Source organism: Akebia trifoliata, chromosome 9 (assembly GCF_017979445.1).
Source record: "Akebia trifoliata isolate Shusen 1 chromosome 9, ASM1797944v1, whole genome shotgun sequence".
Lineage (NCBI taxonomy): Eukaryota > Viridiplantae > Streptophyta > Magnoliopsida > Ranunculales > Lardizabalaceae > Akebia > Akebia trifoliata.
The window spans coordinates 16,525,245-16,544,585 of NC_141383.1; the positions used below are offsets into that span (position 1 = coordinate 16,525,245).

General features: G+C 36.3%; 1 long non-coding RNA gene across 1 annotated transcript; it reads right to left on the reverse strand.

Annotated features, from left to right (window-relative positions):
- Window positions 1-8,636: 8,636 nt before the first annotated feature.
- On the reverse strand, window positions 8,637-11,523 carry LOC147394419 (uncharacterized). The gene is made up of 3 exons (XR_015181541.1): window positions 11,385-11,523; window positions 10,731-10,771; window positions 8,637-8,722 (listed from the first exon to the last, which is right to left on the reverse strand). It is a non-coding gene; the product is annotated as an uncharacterized LOC147394419 (long non-coding RNA).
- Window positions 11,524-19,341: the final 7,818 nt, after the last annotated feature.

The window sequence follows — 19,341 nt, forward strand, 5'->3', positions numbered from 1 at the left end:
AATTGTAAATGATTTTATTGATTTTTGATGAAAAGTAGATACAGATCTCAGTGTTTCCTCTGATTAACAGTCAAGTACAAAATAAAATAGTGACGATGTATGTAGTTTTTATTCTCTTCGAGCTTCGCGCTTTATCGGCTGAGAAGGTTGCTTTGCTTTGTGCTTGATGGAGGGCTTGAGAACTTCTTCTTCTCTAGAGGAAGAGCTTCTGTCTTCTGAGAGAAAGTGATCCAAATCCCCTCTCAATGAGAGAGGCTCTTGTATTTATAGACCTAAAGGTAATTTAGCTTTCCAATTATACCCCAACTTAAAGAGGTTTAATTGATTTGTTTAAAATGCTAAATTTGTCCAAATCCCATTTTAAGGATTCTATGGATCATTATTGGGCCAAACTTATTTATTTGGGTATAGGGCCCAATACTTAATATGTAGATCACTTGATTTTGTTTAAGTCATGGACTTTATCTGCAAAAGCCCAAAACCTAGGCTTGTAAGAGGCACGTTCCCATTTAATGGACTCAATTTAGATTTGAGGCCCATTATAAAATTAGGGATTTTTATTTGTAAATTTGTAAAAGCCTCTTCAAAATTTTGGTGCCTACAAATAGGCCTGTCAACGGATATGTATCCGATCGGATACTACTATATCCGAATTCGAATCCGAAAAAAAACAATACTATCCGAATTCGAATTCGAATCCGATCGGATATCCTTAACAAACATTCGAATTCGAATCCGAAAAATATATCGGATATCCGATAATATCCGATTCGAAAAAAAAATCCTGCAAAATACCGTCGTCTTCGATCTGTCGGAGTTCGCACAGTCGAAACCCCCGAAAAATCACTCCGATCGGATATCCCTAATAAACATTCGAATTTGAATCCGAAACATATATCGGATATCCGATAAAAAAATCCTACAGATCGAACAGTCGGAGTTCGCACAGTCGAAAGACTCGAAACCCACATATTTCCTCCGACTGGTTCGGATCGGAGAGAGAGAGAGAGAGAGAGAATATATACCTGCATGCTCGCCGACCGGAGAATACGTATCGGAGTTCGTACAGTCGACATTCGAAACCCACACATTTCCTCCGAAAAAGCAGTCCAACTGATTCGAACTTCGAAGAGAGAGAGAGAGAGAGAGAGAGAGAGAGAGAGAGAGAGAGAGAGAGAGAGAGAGAGAGAATATATATTTGACGCTCGCCGACCGGAGAAGACGGTGGTTACGGGAGTTCGATCGAAGACCACAGTCGACTGGTTTTCGTTTTAGCCATTAACGTGGTTGAGAGACAGAGAAGAGAAGATAAGTTTAAAAAATAAAATTTTGTTATATAAAACGAATACACAATAACATATATAACATAAATAAAAGTTTTGTTATAAAACATAAATACATAATACATATTCTATATCGGAGCGGATATTATCGAATCGGATATCGCGATATCCGAATTCGTATCCGAAATTCATTCGAATTTTAAAATGGTATCCGAATCCGAATCCGATATCCGAAAATTTCGGATAATATCCGATTTTTCGAATTCGAATTCGAATTCGAATTCGGATTTCGGCTATCCATTGACACCCCTACCTACAAATACCCCCTCAAGGATGCGCTCTCGAACGTGTACTTGACGATAGCGTGTCCTTGATGTTTTAAAGTCAAGTTTGAGTGACTTTTACATGTTTGAGTTTAAGAATTGTGAAAATCCTTGAATTTGGAAGAGACTATTCACATTCGAATTTGCCTTGTAATCTTACAACAAGAACAAACAAACAATATACATGATTATGAAAAAAATGTTTTGATCATTTATTCATAACATACATACATTGCAAAATATTTTTTAATTGGTCTGAAGAGCCCACATTTTCACTCTTGTTTAGAGAGAAAAATTTCACACCAAGTCAGTGCTATTGGATATGGAGTTTTACTTGAATAGGGCTTGGGTAATGGAGTTGGCTGATTAGAAGCCCAATAGAAAGTGATTAAGAAAGTGGCTTGTGACACATAGCACATGTAACATGCATGTTTCTGTGATGCAGTTCAACTTCCAAGTCATAAGCTAAATAGTAAATTAGCTTATTTAGAAATTTGAGTACTTAAGATGCGTAGAATTAAATCCATATACAAAGCTTTCCCATTTCAACGTCATTCACAAACCTTTTAGGATGAGGAAACACTTCCATTACTAACTTAGTAAGATCTTGACTCTTAGTAAGGGTAGTTGAGATCAAATGGATTACCAATTGGAAATCCAACACCATAGTCCTCAGATTTCATGGGAGCTTATGTCCAGCCCCAAAATGGAATAAGAAAATTGAATTTCTCTTGCAAATGCTTTCTCAAATTTTTTATTTTAACGCACAAACAAATGGCCTTCTGTTGGTTGTGAAGTCATTACAGGCTGAACCATGCCTAATTGCTGGGATTGGATAAGAATTATAAAGGTCCATTGGACCCAAATACTTAGACCCATAACTTGATGCACACCAGGTGCATGGGATCAAACCCAAACACATTGTTTTTTTTTTTTTTAAACAATCTGAAATTTATCTTTTACCAGCATATGACGCCAGATCATGAATGCTTGTAAGTGAGCCAACATTCCTTAGTAAGATTGGCCTCTTATTAAGTTAGTAAGCTTAGCCTTACTATACATTTTTTCACGTCTCCACTACACAGCAATACTGTTATTCTTCTTCATGTTTCTACTACGGCTGAGAGTCCCACTCCTCTTTCAACTCTAATTTTTTTTTTAAGTCCTCCTATACGAACATTTCTTCCTTCCTCTATTTATTTCACACTTTTGTTGGAGCAACGTTTGCAAAACATGCATCTAGCTACGTCCCAAGCACAACCACCTACAGGTATTCTTCTACTCTCTCTCTTTCTTCTTAATTTTTTTTTTCTTTTGATGGACTGCCCACGCACTATGTGAAAAATGCCCATATTTGACGGTCTTAGCTCGTCAAATTTTGAGAAATTTAACGGACCCTCCCGTCAAATATGCCCGTCAAATATTTTCTTGTAGAATTTTTGTTTTTTTGATGGCCCTGGACTATCAAATTATTGGAGAATGGGCTTTAAAAAAAAAAAAAAAAAAAAAAATCCATAGAGTATGACCGTCGAATTTTGAGGTTTAACAAACAATAGTATGGTCCTCTAATTCACCAATCACAATGAATGAAATAATAATAAAAAAAACAAAAGAAAAATCATAAAACAAGCTCCAAATTAAATTAAATAACCCAAAATTAATATACATGTAAATCTCTTTGTTAAGATCGAAAATTCTGCCGAAGCTAAAGATAACTGACAATAATGCAGTATATGATATATATATCTTACTGTTTTTTCATGTTGGGTAACTATGGTGACATCGTTTCCTTTGATTTATGTTACTTCTCCATCTATCCACGCAACCTTTGAATCCTCATCCCACACGTGTGAGCCGACAGCGATGTTAACAGGAGCTCCTTGAATCAAGCAAAGATCCAAAGTACTTTAATTTTATTATTTCATATTCATACATAAAAAAGATCGATCCATGAATCAAAAATGGTGTACAGAATTCAAAAACAGAATCCAACAATAATCTAAATGCAACTTACCATGATTGAAAAGCTATACGAAGATCATCGAAATTGGAATTCAAGCAAGGTAGAAGAAGATATGGGTATTGATTTTAGAAGAAAAGGAGTGTTGTTATGAGATGAGAAGTGATTTTGAGGAATGATGGTGTGGTGGATTGCTGGGAATGTAAAATGAAAAAGAATGTTTTAAGAGGAATTTGAAAAGTAAGGGAAAATGCAGGTGAAGGTAACTCAAAAGCAAAAGACATAGATATATAGGATTCATGTTGCTGATCCCAATAATTGGGATGAGGGGTAGATGATGATGTGTGTATGTCTTTTGGAGTAAAAATATATATACATAGAAAACAAATAATTATTGAGCATACCTCCTCTGCATTAAATGGATGAAGTGTTGAGGAGAAACAAAAGCACGTTCCATATCAACTAGTGCAACCACCATCTTCTTTGTTTCGTTCTTAAACACGTCCAATGCAGCACTTGCAATTGTCATAACTTGGAATAAATAACCGAGTGCAGATCATTGAGACAAAGCATGTGTTATTCTAAGTGCAAATATGAACCCCACAGAAAAATAAGAAGCATTGATGGGGAAAGGAAACATAATCAACTTGAATTCAAAATACAATAGTTGAGGACCTCTTCAAAGAAGGAAGAATATCTAATTCATGTATGATGCTCTAAACTCTCTTCTACCCAATTATTGACAGGAAAATTTCTCTAGGAATTCCTGGGGCCAATGTTTTTGTTGAAGAATTTCAAATAGTTGGATCCATCTATGAGACTTTTTACATAAGATAAGTATCAAACATCAGTCAGTAGTACAATTCTGTACCTGAGTTGCTATAACCAAAGTAAACTGAGCGAAAAATGATGCATTTGTCTCAATTAATGCCTCCGGGGACTCCTCCACAAACTTGGCTTTAATAGCATCATTTAATTCTTGCAGAAAGGCACATACGCATTTTGCTTTTGATCGCCCAACACTTGATTCATCTACTGTCCATGTCACAAGTAACTCAAATACAGAAAGCATAAAATTAAAAGCAAATTTCGAGTAACATCCAATGACATAAATAGAGAACTTACACATAAAATTGTTTCCGAGGTCACCTAGTTCAACTTTAGATCCATCAATGACAGTGATACTTCCAACTCCACCAAGAACAAGATTTTTCAATGTTTCAAAAACAGTACTATACAAACTAGTTTTAAAACTCAGAAATTCAACTCAGTAAGTTGAAAACTCAGAATTGGTACAGACAAGTCCAACAAAATAGTCGTAAACTACGGTATATAAGGATGGACAACTAGACACTCAAGATAACAATTCACTCACAGACCCAGAAGAGTACAATATCATATGTGTGCCATCTTGGAAACAATATGATCTCGAAATTTAGAACAACTACTACTATATTTTTCCTTCTTGAAGGTCTTCCATGATAAACAGGACTCCACTCTTGAAAACAGATCTTTGATCATCATCGTTACCATTACATCTTTATCCTAGCCAAAGCGGAAATAGAAGTTAGACAAGAAGGTTTGTAAAACGTTGTAATTACAGAATTTAGCATTTTATAGCATGTTATGGCATACCAAGCGGGCGACCTAGCTAGAGGGGGTTGATTTGTGTCATTACAACAGATAAAATAGCTCCTTTTTTTTTCCATTAAAGAGTTACACTTGCTGCAAATAATAAAAGGCAATCACGATAATTTTTTATTTTTTATTCTAAATTAAAATGAAAGGATAGAAGCATCAACTACTGTGCCTTACTGGAAATAAGAAAATATACTCACCTCTACATCTAATAACGTAGAGTAGACGTAATTCTATAAGTAGGAGTACATTTAAATCAAATATCATGTGGAAAAGGAACCAATTACCATTACCTCTTGATGTGCATCTGTTAGTCGCAAGCTTTCATTGGATCTTGTAGTCAATGCTAATCTCGGGGATGTAGGATATGATGCTCCAGGTCATCTCCTACCTCCTTTCGGCAACACTCTCCCAAAATACAGCACCAACTAATTGACTATCTTTGAAGCTAAGTGAGATGTTGCAGCTCCTTAGGCATGCCCAATGAGTAGTTGACACGAGCAGACACCCTTTTTAAACTAATCTGTCTACCCATGGGAAATTAAGAGCCTGGACCTCAAAATTTTCCATGTTAGACATCTCCTTACTCTTTGTCTTTGCCATTCATCCCACCTATTTGACCTTGTGCAAGTCAACTATATGGTTTTGTGTCTCCACCTCTACCTGTTTTCTATCGTTCACTCCTGCCTAGGTTGCTTTGGTTCGATCGGATTGGCACCTTGAAGTATGAATCTTCCTCCATCAACAGGGAATGCACCCCGCTCTGTATTAGACCAATCATTTGAAATGTACCCCTTCAATTGTGATACTAGATACTTACAACTTACCAATGCTATACCAAATTCCTAGTTACTGCTTTCAAGGTGGCATTTGCCTCTTGTACTAGTGATCCATCCACTAGCTGAAGCTCCTCATGGGGTTAGTAGCACTATGATACTGGAGGTCTTATATGTTATTTTAGTTCATTTCATGATTGTGTAATTGTCTTTTTTTTTTGTCCAGGAGAAACTTTCCATTGTAAATTTTGGACCAAGTGGTATAATTCAATGTGGAAGATGTCATGCATATGTGAATCCCTATGTCACATTTACAGATGGGGGGCAAAAATGGTGCTGCAACTTCTGTTCTTTGCTCAATGACAGTAGATTCCCATCCTAGTATTATATGTATCCCTCAGATTTTTTCTGTATGCATCTATCTCAAGTTCTGTGTGTGGTTTTGGCAGTGTTAAGACATTAAATTAAACATGTGTCAATTATTGTGATTGAAATATATCGATTTCAACAGCCACATGCATGAAATGTATAAATCAATGTTTATTTGTCAATATTCTGCTCGAAGTTATTGTTCATCTACATTTCTGTTGAAATGAACAGAGGATTACGCCTAAATAATAAAAAATGGAAGGAAAATGTCAATATCAATTAGTGAAAATGTCTTTTGATTGAAACTTGTTAATATGAAAGTGCCAAAAACATGAAGTGTGGAGACCATGGATCTAATACAATAAGAAATTTCAAGGCATTTAACTCTGTCATAGTTCTTTTCATATTGTAACGACCGAAAACTTGTGGATCACTAAAGTTTGTAAGCAGGGGCGGATTTACAGTGGGGGCTGTGGAGGCACTTTCTTCCACAAGAATTTTCAAAGTATATCGATTAGTGAACTATTGCTATAGGACACACCCAGCCATGATGACCAGGCAATTGATAGTATTAAACAACCAATATACTTTCAATTACCAGTAGAAGATGTCCAATGGATCAAGGTCTGAACAAGTATCAATGCTGTTTATACATGATTGACAAAATGCATAGAACTTGCACACCTACGGATGGGTTTACTTTATGGTTGTTGATATTAGAATAACCATACGGAGAAATTCTTTATCGCATTTATAAAATAGGTAGGAGAGATGAACACTCTCTAAAAATATGAAACAGTAAAAACTTCAGCATAACGAATATTAAATGTAAGAGTGGCATAAGTTCATGCATTATGAGAAAACTCAATTGCTATTAGCCAAGCATGATTCACGTATGTTTTTAAGCATTATTGACTATAACCTCTCACCATATTGCAGAAAGGACATTGGGCATATTAGCAGACCTATTCCATCTTAGCTTTAAAGTTTATACAAAGGATTACGTATGGATTGGGTCCCTATTAGTTAATTATAAGTACTCAACATGGACAAAGTGGGATAAGGAATCAATGGAATATACGTAATTGGACTTTGAAGATAAAATAACATGCAACGTTTACAAATCAAAAACACATTTTAATATTTATTTTCCTATAAACATAATTCCTTTTGGTTTTTGTAATCATTATGGAATTTTAATTCTTTTCATGGATCCATTATGAAGTTCTTTCATTAACTCGGTTCTTCTAGAAACAGATAAATTAATAATAAATTTAAATTAAGACCAAATCAGAAATAGAATAGCCCCACACTTCCTACCACCAACCTCGAATTTGAAGATCCAAAAACACATTTGTGAATCTAACTTATAATACTGAAAAATCTACAAAACAAAATATTGGCACTTCAAGTTCAAGCAATCCAGAATTACATGCTTCAAAATATAAGAACCTATCGATATCGAGATTGATACGAAATATAACAGATAAAAAACCTAAATCTTCAATCCAAATTTAAATGTATCGGATAAAAAACCTTAATACACTATATATAAAGAAAAAAGGGAATAAAGGGAGTACCTAGCCTGAAGTCGCAATGATTCCTAGCTTGTTGCGTGAGGTGATGCAGCTTTAATCACCAAAAAAAGAATCAAATCAAGTTGAAACTAGTAAGCGATCACCCATAAAGTAATACAATTTTATTCTCATGTAATTGTGAGGGCAATAATTTAGTGTTTCAATGAGACACATCAACATAGTAATATTACACATATGTAACTGAAGGGGATCCAAGTATTATTATTTATTTATGTTAGTTAAAACATTGCTTTAATGAAGAGAAGTACCTCAAACTGATAGAAGTAGTGATTACATAAGCAATACCAGTTCCAAACATGCTAAGATATTGAAGCAAACCACACACCCATGTCTACTTTTTACCTGAACTACCATTAAACCAAATCACAAAGCTACTCTAAAAGAACTGAACCTGATTTGATGAACTCATCCTTAAAGGTTAGTACCTAAATTTACTCTAACAACATCTATATAAGTGTAGTTTCTTGTTCCAGTTACAGAATTAGGAGATCTGTAACAAACCGAGAGGAGGAAAACAGAAACATATGTAACAATAGCAAAACAAGTTTCCGTAAAACACATCTTCATCTTATATTTCTGTTATAAGTTCTCCAACACCTACGGATGCAAGCACAACTTATTTAGCTATAAAATATTGATATGTTAATATTTCACCCAAACCACACCTTAGTGGCAGCTTTTAAGTTCGTACCTTATCATCTATGGTATCAAATTTCATGAGAAGGATTCCATCGATCAACCTGGCACTTGGTGAGGTCTAGAGGTCCGCCAGTTTCTACAGACATAAATAGGAAACAACAGAAGGTGACAGCAGTTCGGTATGTTGAGGCAAACAAGGTCTTGAAGAAAGTTCAATCAACAGGGAAAAAAGCTGAGATTTGGCCTTATGTCCCATACAACCTTGTGGCTCATCCTTACATTGCGGAAGTTTATGACAAGAAAGCACCACCTGATTATGTCAGGAATGTTGAGACCATTACAACAAGTACTTTGACCAGACAAGAATACCAAGACCAGTATCAATACATTACCATGTTTAGTGATGAAAATCCAAATTCTTGCTCTATCATGTAAATTAGGAAAAACAAAAGATACAAAATTGTGAGTCTCAATGTAGAGTTCAACATTGTGAGTCTTTATAGTGGCTCTCCATGTAGAGTTCAAAATTGTGAATATTGGTAGCATGATTACATTCCGTTACCATCTTGAATTTTTTAATATGGTGGTGATGGACTTGTTTAATTAGATGCCAATAATCATGGGTGATTACAATTTGTGCCTCAACAATTATGCTATTGTTTCGGTAGTGGTTCTCAATATAATTTTGTTTATCTGGCAATGTATTTCCATTTAAACCAAGTTACAAAAATAATGTTGAACCTGTCCATTTTTTTATGGGTATAAGCTGGACTTAAACCCACGACCTCAGAGTTACTTTGCAATGTGTCAAACCAACTGAGCAAGGGTGGAGATAGTAAGGAGCTGGTGGGGGCAATTGCCCCCACATAACTTTGAGACACCCCTATATTTTCAACTAATTACATGTCCCATTTGTCCCCACTCCCTCACCTCTCTCCCCATTTGCCCTCACACCCTCACCTCCCTCCAATTCCCCCCCTCCCCTCTTTCCATTTTTTGTTGATGACATTGCCTCTTAACCGGGCCTTCTCATATACTAATAGGAAATGACCTAAATATCATTTTCTTCAACTTCTAACCAAAAATCTCTGAATTTCTCTCTAAAACCATCATCTTTAAGTTCTTCAACTATACAACTAACCATAGTTTGCCCCCACTACATGAAAATCCTGGCTCCATGCCTGCAATTGAGCTATGGCGCCCATGTCGAACCTACCATGTATAACATTGAATATAGCAATCTATAGAAATAGACCCAGTTTTGAAATGGCTATTGCTCATTAAAACACCCAAGTCAATTCCAATGGTTATACACTTAGATGACCCCATTAATCCATTATAATATTTTCAATTATCAAGTAAGTTTCTGGTTGTCTGTTTTCCTAAATTTTTGTCCATTGTGTCCACCACTAACCTATAAGAAAAGATATCTAACTTACCCCATGGTTTTAACTTTCAAGACTGTTAGCACCACTTGTATAAGGCTATGATAATTCAATTTGCACATGAAATAGTAATTTATCTCCTCCATGCTACATTTTAAGTAAGCAATGGATGTGTAGAGAAACTTCCACTGCTACCATTTCAAATTGGATTTTTTTTAATTCACTTCCTTAGTACTTTTACATTAAATCTCTGCTTTTCTCTATATTGTAAAATATTTTTGTTTCCCATGCAACATAATCTACTTGCATTGCTTTAAAGTTACAAGACATGCTAGGAAGAATACCAATCAACCCTCAAGGCATGACATATGACATTCAACCAATTAAGTTCATCTGTTTTAGAAGTGCATCAAAAAATATTTTAGTGGTAGAAAGAGAAAATGGATACATGTTAAGTACTAATATCACCCTTATCACTTCAAACTTTAGAGTACATCTACAGCAAAAATATTCAAAATGTTTATATAGATTGAAAAAATGTGTAAGAGAAACACACCTTGCCTACCAAACCCCCAATGCATAGGAAATCATCAATTGGTGTAACCATGTGTTTGCTATGAACAATTTCCCCCAAGATTCGTTCAACTGTTGCACCATGATTTGAAAATCAAATAATCAAATGAAGAACAAGCAGTCTGTTTATAGTTCACTATACATGTATGTAATACCAATCTTTGATGATAGGTTAACTCCACTCACCTTTGGAACACCAAAAGATCTGAACTCAACAGATCGGATACCTTGAACAAAATCAATAATTGTATTAGGAATTGGGCATGATTTACTGAAAATCGTTGGATTTTACTTAATTTTTTTGGAAGAAAATTAATATATACATATCTTTTAGAACAAAAACAACTAGAAATGTTTGATTGTCATACAAAAAAAACAGAAAAATAGAGAATAAATGGAAAAATGCTTGAAATTAGGATTATATATCGAAAATCGATAGGAATCCTTCTGAGAGCTTGAATTTTGTAACAATTTATTGAATTCGGCTCAGATTCAACTTTTCCCTGCCAATGAACGAGCAAGAACAACAACTAGGACTTGAAATTCAATAAAAAAAACATTGAAAATTTAAAAATAAAATAAAAATAAAAATAAAAATAAAAAAGAAATCGAATAACAAAATTACCTTTCAACTTGAAGAATCTGAAAACAACTCTTCGGTAAATACATCAAATTTTTATTTGTTCTTAGGTTTAGTTTCATGCAAAATTAACACATTTGAGAAATAGGAAACCAAAATTAATATATTTTGTGGAATCAGAAATCCTAGCTCTCATCTTCAACTACCTGAATAGCGGTATGGATCCATCAACCTGAGAGAAAGGAGAAAGAGAGACTCACCTTAAAATATAACTGAGAACTTCTTCTTCACTCCATCGTTTCCAATGTTGAGAGATCGAAAGATCACTTCAAGAGATCAGAGATTGAACGATCAGATAGAAAAAGATCGAGAGGTCAAATAGAGGGAGAGATGAGATCGGAGACATGGAGGAACACTGGAGAGAAATCAGAGAGTGAGTGAGAGAGAGATCAGAGAGAGAGAGAGAGACATTCGAGAGAGTGAGTCAGTGAGTGAGAGAGACGGAGAGTGGAATTGCAGAATATTTTTTATGGACCCGATATTTGGGGTCTATAGGCCGTGGAATTTGGGTAAAAAAATTTGACGGGCCAGGCCCAACAAATTTTTTCGTTGAAATTTATGATTTTCACGTAGTGACGTTAGCCAACAACAAGGTCTGGGATAGAGTTGCTTCCTCACCATAATGAACATAAATCATGGAAGCTTTAAATGGGTTAATCCACTTTAATCACAGCAGAGATGAGATATATTGGCATGCTAATCCTTGCAACTGGGGTACTCATTGTCTTCAACAGAAGTTACTACAACATGTGTGGCTGCACCAATAGGTTTTGTCATTGTATTTCATGGACAACCTCTTGAGTGTTATTCTTTTCTCTTTCTCTTTCTCTTTTTTTTTTTTTTTCCTTTTTTTTAATATGTTGATGCAATTATCCAACATTCCAACAACCAACTCTCTTGGTTTTTTTTTTCTTGCCACTACCTTGCTGGCGGCAATAAGGTTTGTGAGGGAGGATAAAGCTCTTGGAAACATCACAGTGGTCATCAACAGTAGCAGCTACAACAAATTTCTCATCTGCTTTGAGTTTATTGCATTAATTTGATGGCTCCAATTTTCTATTGCAACAACGTGACAACTCCAATCTTCAACTAGGTGATGCTTTGTTGTGCTTGCAGGCTTCAATGGAGCATATTGTACTAACATACACTTAAGAAGATTGTGCCAGGTCATGTTTCCACTTTTATCTAGGGGCGATAACTTGATTAAATAAAATAACTTTGTTCTTTAAAAAAACAATGGGTGAGGTCTTTTTCTTTCTTTTCTAATTTTTTTTTATTATAGTGAGTTTATTGAATACTTGTCAGGTGATCCATTCATGATGTGGGCAACTCTTCACAGTTGGCCAATCCTTTAGAAGCACCCACTTTATCTGATTTATCGATGGCATCCCAAAGAGGCTCAGACTGTTGTGCTTGAGCGGTGATACCATCACCCATGCTCAACGTCTTCTTGGAGGCACAAATAGCAGACTAGACTCTATGCCAACATTCTCACCATTAAGGGAGCCTTCTTAGAGACCATTGTGTAAGGAGGCGCAAGATCATGCTTATCGACTTGAAGACTCAAACACATAGGCTCTCCACTTTGTGCATCAGCAACACAACCATCTCCAGTCTCCTCACCAACATCAAATGGGGACGCCTCATTGATGCATTCCTCAGACAATTGTTTGCTAGGAATACGATTTGCTTCAAGACAAGAATGATCAATGCATGCATTCTTACTTAAAACTTAGTAAGAAGATCGAATTTCACCATTCTCCTTAGCATCAAAGTTTACACGTTGGGCAATAGTTTCATTTAGAACAACACAAACATTTACCAATATTAGAGGCTCCGAAGTATCTTTAACAGCAGCAGAAATAATAGCTCCCGCATCGGAGCTGAATCTTTCTTGATTATGGAATAATTTTGTTTCTTTTGACAGGTTTGGAGGATTATCAATCTCCAAAGAACAATATTTTTTTTTGACGATGGAAGCTTCTCTAAGGGTTGTGCATGCAAATCAGATTGGCATTCATAGAGTTGTAGTGGATGGTGATAAAATTGGTGATCAACAACACAAACTATTGGTATCGATTGTGATGTAAGGAGATTACCAACTTTGATCTTGACAACTAATAGTCTCGGTCTTCCTTATTGACGACTAATAGTTACAGTCTTCTTTTTCACATCTCAACAACTAACATCTTTGATTCTTGTTATTGCTTATCGACATCTTAAAGCTTAACTCTTTATTATTGCTAAAGGGTAATTTCTCAAACTTACATTTTTTTTTTACCCTTTTGTTCTTGTATACAATGATTTGCAACAGGGTGCTTTGATCAAGAAATTAGGAAGCCATGCTAGTCCGTTAATTTTTATAATGACTATATTTGTCAATCATGTGTGAGGCGAACATTGTTGACTTGTCAGGAAAGTTGCATGATGAGAAATATGTACGAGCAGAAGAACCATGTGACGAACCATTTGTCCAGCTAGTTGGCCAATCTCTAGCGCAACTATTAATCAGTAGTGCTTAGGAGGTGACAACGTCAACTGGTTGACAAACGTCAACTGGCTAAAATAATCGTGTTACACAAGCTTTATGCACGTAGAAGATCCATGCGATGAACTTTTTGTCCAACTAGTTGGCTAACCTCTAAATCAACTGTTTATCAGTAATGTTTAGGAGTGGATGACGTCAACTGGCTGACAAACGTCAACTGGTTAAAAGAATCGCGGTACGCAAGCTTTATGCACGTAGAAGATCCATGCGATGAACTATTTGTCCAGCTAGTTGGCTAACCTCTAAAGCAATTGTTTATTAGTAATACTTAGGAGTGGATGATGTCAACTGGCTGTCAAACGTCAACTGACTAAATGAATCGCGGTACGCAAGCTTTATGTATGTAAAAGATCCATGCGACGAACTATTTGTCCAGCTAGTTGGCTAACCTCTAAAGCAACTGTTTATCAATAGTGCTAAGGAGTGGAAAACATCAATTAGCTGACAAACGTCAACTGGTTAGCAGCATCACAACGTCAATTAGCTGACAAATGTCAACTGGTTAGAAAAATCATGCGACGAATCCTTTGTCCAACCGGTTGGCCAATCTTTAAGGCAGTTGTTCATCAGTAATGCTTAAGAGTGCATAACATCAATTGGCTAGCAGCATCATAACATCAATTGGTTGACAAACATCAACTGGTTAGAAAAAAACTATGCGACGAATCATTTGTCCAGCTAGTTAACCAATCTTTAAAACAATTATTCATCAGTAGTGTTTAAGAGTGCACAACGTCAATTGGCTGACAAACGTCAACTGGCTAAAAGAACCATGCAACGAACTATTTGTACAGTCAGTTGGCCAAACTCTAGCGCTAGAGCATTATTGAGCATAATAATTTTTTTTAATTCTTTTTTTTTTTTACTTTTTTTTTATGTGGTTGAACCTGAAGTAACTTTACAGGCTGCCTACGTACCCAAAATGGGATCAAACCATAATGTAGTTCAAATGGATAATAAGTTTTGCCTAGATCGCCCTCTCAAATTTTCAATCTAGCGAGCTCAAATCATTTTTTTTGGACCGTTCACAATTTTAACTCATGCGGGTCAGGAGTATCATGTAGTTTAAGCTCGTATAATAATGAGCATTGCTAAGCAGTTTAGGCTCGTGCTGGGGAGTATTGTCAAATAGTTTAGGCTCGTGTAGGGGAGCATTGTCAAATAGTTTAGGCTCGTATTGGGGAGCAATTTTTTTAAGCATAGTATCTTTTGAGGAATTTACCATTGTCTGGACCAAGACGTAATCCTTCTGGTGTTACAAGAAGGTATGCACCATTAGTTTATACTTCTTTTACTACATGAAGTCCATCCCATTTTGGATCAAACTTCTTTCCAGAACGGTGTGGAAGAATGATTGGTCGTTGTACAGCGATAACTAAATCACCAACTTGAAAAGAACGTGGTCAAACTTTCTTATTGAATGCACATGATAGAAGGGCTTGATAACACTTTAGTCGTTGTTGTGCTTCCAATATCTTTTCGTCCAATGCTTCAAGTTTAACCAGACGTAGCTTGGCATTCTCATCGCAAGTTAGACCTTCTTGGATTGCAATCTTTAATAAATGTATTTGACATTCCAAAGGGAGAACAACTTCAACTCCGTAAACTAATGAGTAAGGTGTGGCTTGTGTGGAGGTGCGGTATGAGGTTCTGTATGCCCACAATGCTTCCCCAATTCGTTCATGCCAATCCTTTTTTTTATTTTAAAACTACCTTTTCAGGAAGCTTACAAAGAGTTTTGTTGAATACTTCGTCGAGTCCATATGCTGCGGCGTTATACATTGTAGAACATCTCTGTTTAATGTTAAACTTCATGCAGAATTAATCTATCAGCGTATTGCTAAAAGATTTCCCATTATCTGTCATGATATATCATGGAATGCAGTAACGGAAGATGATATTATTTTTGATGAAGTCGACTATCGTTTCTTTCTTGACTTCTCGAAGGGGAACTACTTCAGTCCATTTAGAAAAGTAATCAGTTGCAGCAAGGATATAAAGATGTTGTCTTGAAGATTTTGGGAGTGGTCTAACTATATCAAGTCCCCGGCCAAGATGCGATTGTAGGATGCAATGGCTCCGGCGGTTGACGAATGTAATCTCTATGAAATTGGCAAGTTTTACACCTCTTTGCATGGTTTAAAGAATCTTTCACCATAGTAGGCCAGTAAAATCGTACCTTTTCAGACTGTGATGGAGTTTTGGTCCTGACTGATGTGAACCACACACTCCAGAGTATGCTTATTCTAAAGCATCTCGAATTTCATCATCTCCGAGACATCTCATTAAGATATCGTTGAAAGAGCGACGATATAATTTATCGTTGAAATATAAAAATCGAGGTGTCCTACGATGTATTTCTATTTTGTGCTTTAGGTCGTTTAGCAGCTTCCCATGATGTAGATAGTTAATAAGTAGCTGTCTCTAATATTTGACTTCGGCTATTTCGACAATGTTTGCTTCGTCAGACTCATAATTTTCATCTATCAAAGGAGGTAATACCCGCCTATGTCAGATAGGGATACTTATTGTCTCTCCTTCTGGCATAGTCAAACTTGCAGCAAGATTAGCTAAAGCGTCAGCCTGCTTATTTTCAACTCTTGGTATATGCCTAATGATGACGTCTTCGAATTGTTTTACCAGTTGTACAGCATAGCAATGATAAGGCATTAACTCATACTTTCGAACGTCATACTCTGTCGAGAGTTGATTAATGACAAGTTGTGAGTCCCCATACACATAGAGTTGGTGTAACTTCATCTCTAGCCCGAGTTCTAAACTAATGATCAGAGATTGGTATTCTGCAACATTGTTTGAATATAACTTTGTCAAGGCAAACGAGAATGGCAATATTTTATTTTGTAGGGTGATAAAAATTACACCTGCCCCCGTTCCATCTCTTCTAGCTGCGCCATCAAAGAATATTCTCCAAGCTGGAAGCACATCAATAGAGAATACTTCTTCTCGAACAAGTCGTGAGACAATTCCCATTTAGCCGGAATAGGATGATCAACAAGAAAATTGGCTAACGCCTGTCTTTTTACAGCCTTTTGAGGGATGTAAATAATATCAAATTTTGATAAGAGAAGGGCCCATTAGTTAGTCTTCCCGACAAGACTGGCCTTGTCATGATATATTTGAGTGGATCAGCTCACACAGTGAGTCGAATTGTGTGCGACAACATATAATGCCGAAATTTCTTTGTGGCGAAAATGAGCGCTAAACATGTCTTTTCGATGGGTAAATAGTTTACTTCTGCTCCAACAAGAGTTCGACTCAAGTAGTAGAGTGCACCTTCTTTTCCTTCGTTATTTTCTTGAGCCAACAATGCTCCTAGTGACATTTCTTGTGCACTAATATAGAGAATCAGTGACTTTTCAAGAATTGGTGCAGAGAGAATAGGAGGCTTGAGAAGATACTCCTTGATGTTTTTCAGACCATTCTCACAAGCTTCACCCATTCAAATGATGTATCTTTCTTCATTAATTGACTAAAGGGATGATAACGCCTAGCTAAGTTTGAAATGAACTTACGAATGTAAGCAAGTTGGCTTTATAGACTTTTGAGTTCATGAATGTTCTTTGGTGGCGACATCTTTTGAATGGCTTCAATCTTGTTTCGATCGATTTCAATACCGCGATGTTAAACCACGAATCTCAAAAATTTATCCGAGGTGATTCCAAAAATATATTTTAATGAATTCATCTTGAGTTGGTATCATCGTAATCTGTCGAAGGTATCACGTAGATGTTGTAAGTGATCTGCTCTTTTCCTAAACTTTACTACTAGGTCATCAACGTAACATTCCACCTTGTCATGTAGCATGTCATCAAAGATTTTCTGCATAGCTCGTTGGTAAGTGGCACCAGCATTCTTAAGTCTCAAAAGAATAATTTTGTAACAATATATACCTTTTGGGGTATGAAAAGCTGTAAGCTCATCGTCTTTTAGCGACATTCGAATTTGATTGTTACCAGAAGATCCATCTATGAAAGACAATACTTTATGTCCTGTAGTCGCATCAACCATAAGTTCTATGATTGGAAGTGAAAAATCGTCTTTTGGACATGTATTATTCAAGTCGTGAAAATTGACACATACTCGAATTTGTCTATTCTTCTTTCTTACCGGAACTATGTTAGAAATCCAGGTTGGATACTTTACTTCTCGGATGAAGCTAGCTTCTATCAACTTGTTGACCTCTGTCTCAATCTGTGGTATCAACTCTGGTCCAAAACGACGTTATACCTATTTTATTAAGCAAACTCCGTGTTTAACTGCGAGCTGATGAACAACGATCTTCGGGTCAAGTCCTGGCATTTCTTTGTAAGTCCAAGCAAATACATCTTTATACTCTTGTAGCAACTTGAGGTATTCGGATTCTCGGATTCTTCATGCTGGTTTAGAAGAGTGCTGACGAACGTGAGTCGTGACTCTTCAATTGTCCTAAGATTTATTTCTTTCAAGTCATCGACAGTGGCTTGTTCGCCTTCTTCAAAGATCGGTGGAACATTTTCGAGTTCTTCATCTGACGACGTAGAATCTTCTTCAAGGAATTCCTCATTGGTAATATGATTTACCGAAACGACATCTTCAAAATTATCTATTTCAACAGTTGAAGCTCTACTGTTGCTCATTTGGTATGTGAGGATGATGGTGCGTCACTTCACAACCAATGCATCTGATATCGAGACCTTTAAAGTCGTTTGTCGTTTCATGTGAGATGGAATAGTGCTATGCAAGCCACTACTATCTTTATGCTTCACATATTTATTTCTTTGCTTAAGTTGATGTCGGGATTCTCTTCGTAGTTTTACTCCAACATTCTAACCAAGTCTAGATAGAGCAAACGCACGAGATTTATGAATTTGTACATCATGATGATCATCTAAAGTACCCAATCGATCAAATACCAACGTGGTCGAGACATAACCACCAATTCGATCAAAGATCGATGTCCGTGGAACTAGTATTTTTATAGACTTATCAATGATTTCTACTGTAGTATGTTGTGAAGCAGCCGTCTTCGTCTTAAAAATTTTGATTGGAGCTTCTGGCGTATATCCTAGCCCCGCTCGTGTGAATGAAACTTTTTCTTCAGCTCGAACGAGTTTGACTTGTGTTGCAGTTAAACCATGAATTTGATCAGTTGGTAGTAGTTCACCTAATCGTATGGGTTCACCTTTTTCATAACCAACAATTTTGAATAACTTTGAAGTTTTAGGACCGAACCAACTTTTAGACTCAACCTTCACGATGTTGTTCATGATTAATGTAGTTGGGATAATACTTTTCACGGGTGTCTTTACGACGTAAGATTTTCGAAGTGGTATAACTGGTAGGGTTAACTCTTCTTTCAGTATCTCCAATTCGACTTTAGAGACAAAAGGCTTGGTCTTCGAATAAATCTCTTCGAAAGGTGATTGTCCCGGCTTTCGTCGCGATTGTGGCACGTAGCGAAGTAATGGTGTTGGCAATACAATTGTGGATGACGCGTCTACCATTGATTGACCCACCTTGATCTGTCGATGTAGACACCCCATTTTTGCATCCGCCTGATTAATCAACTCGTCAACCCGATTGTAATGATTCCCAATGATGGATGTGTA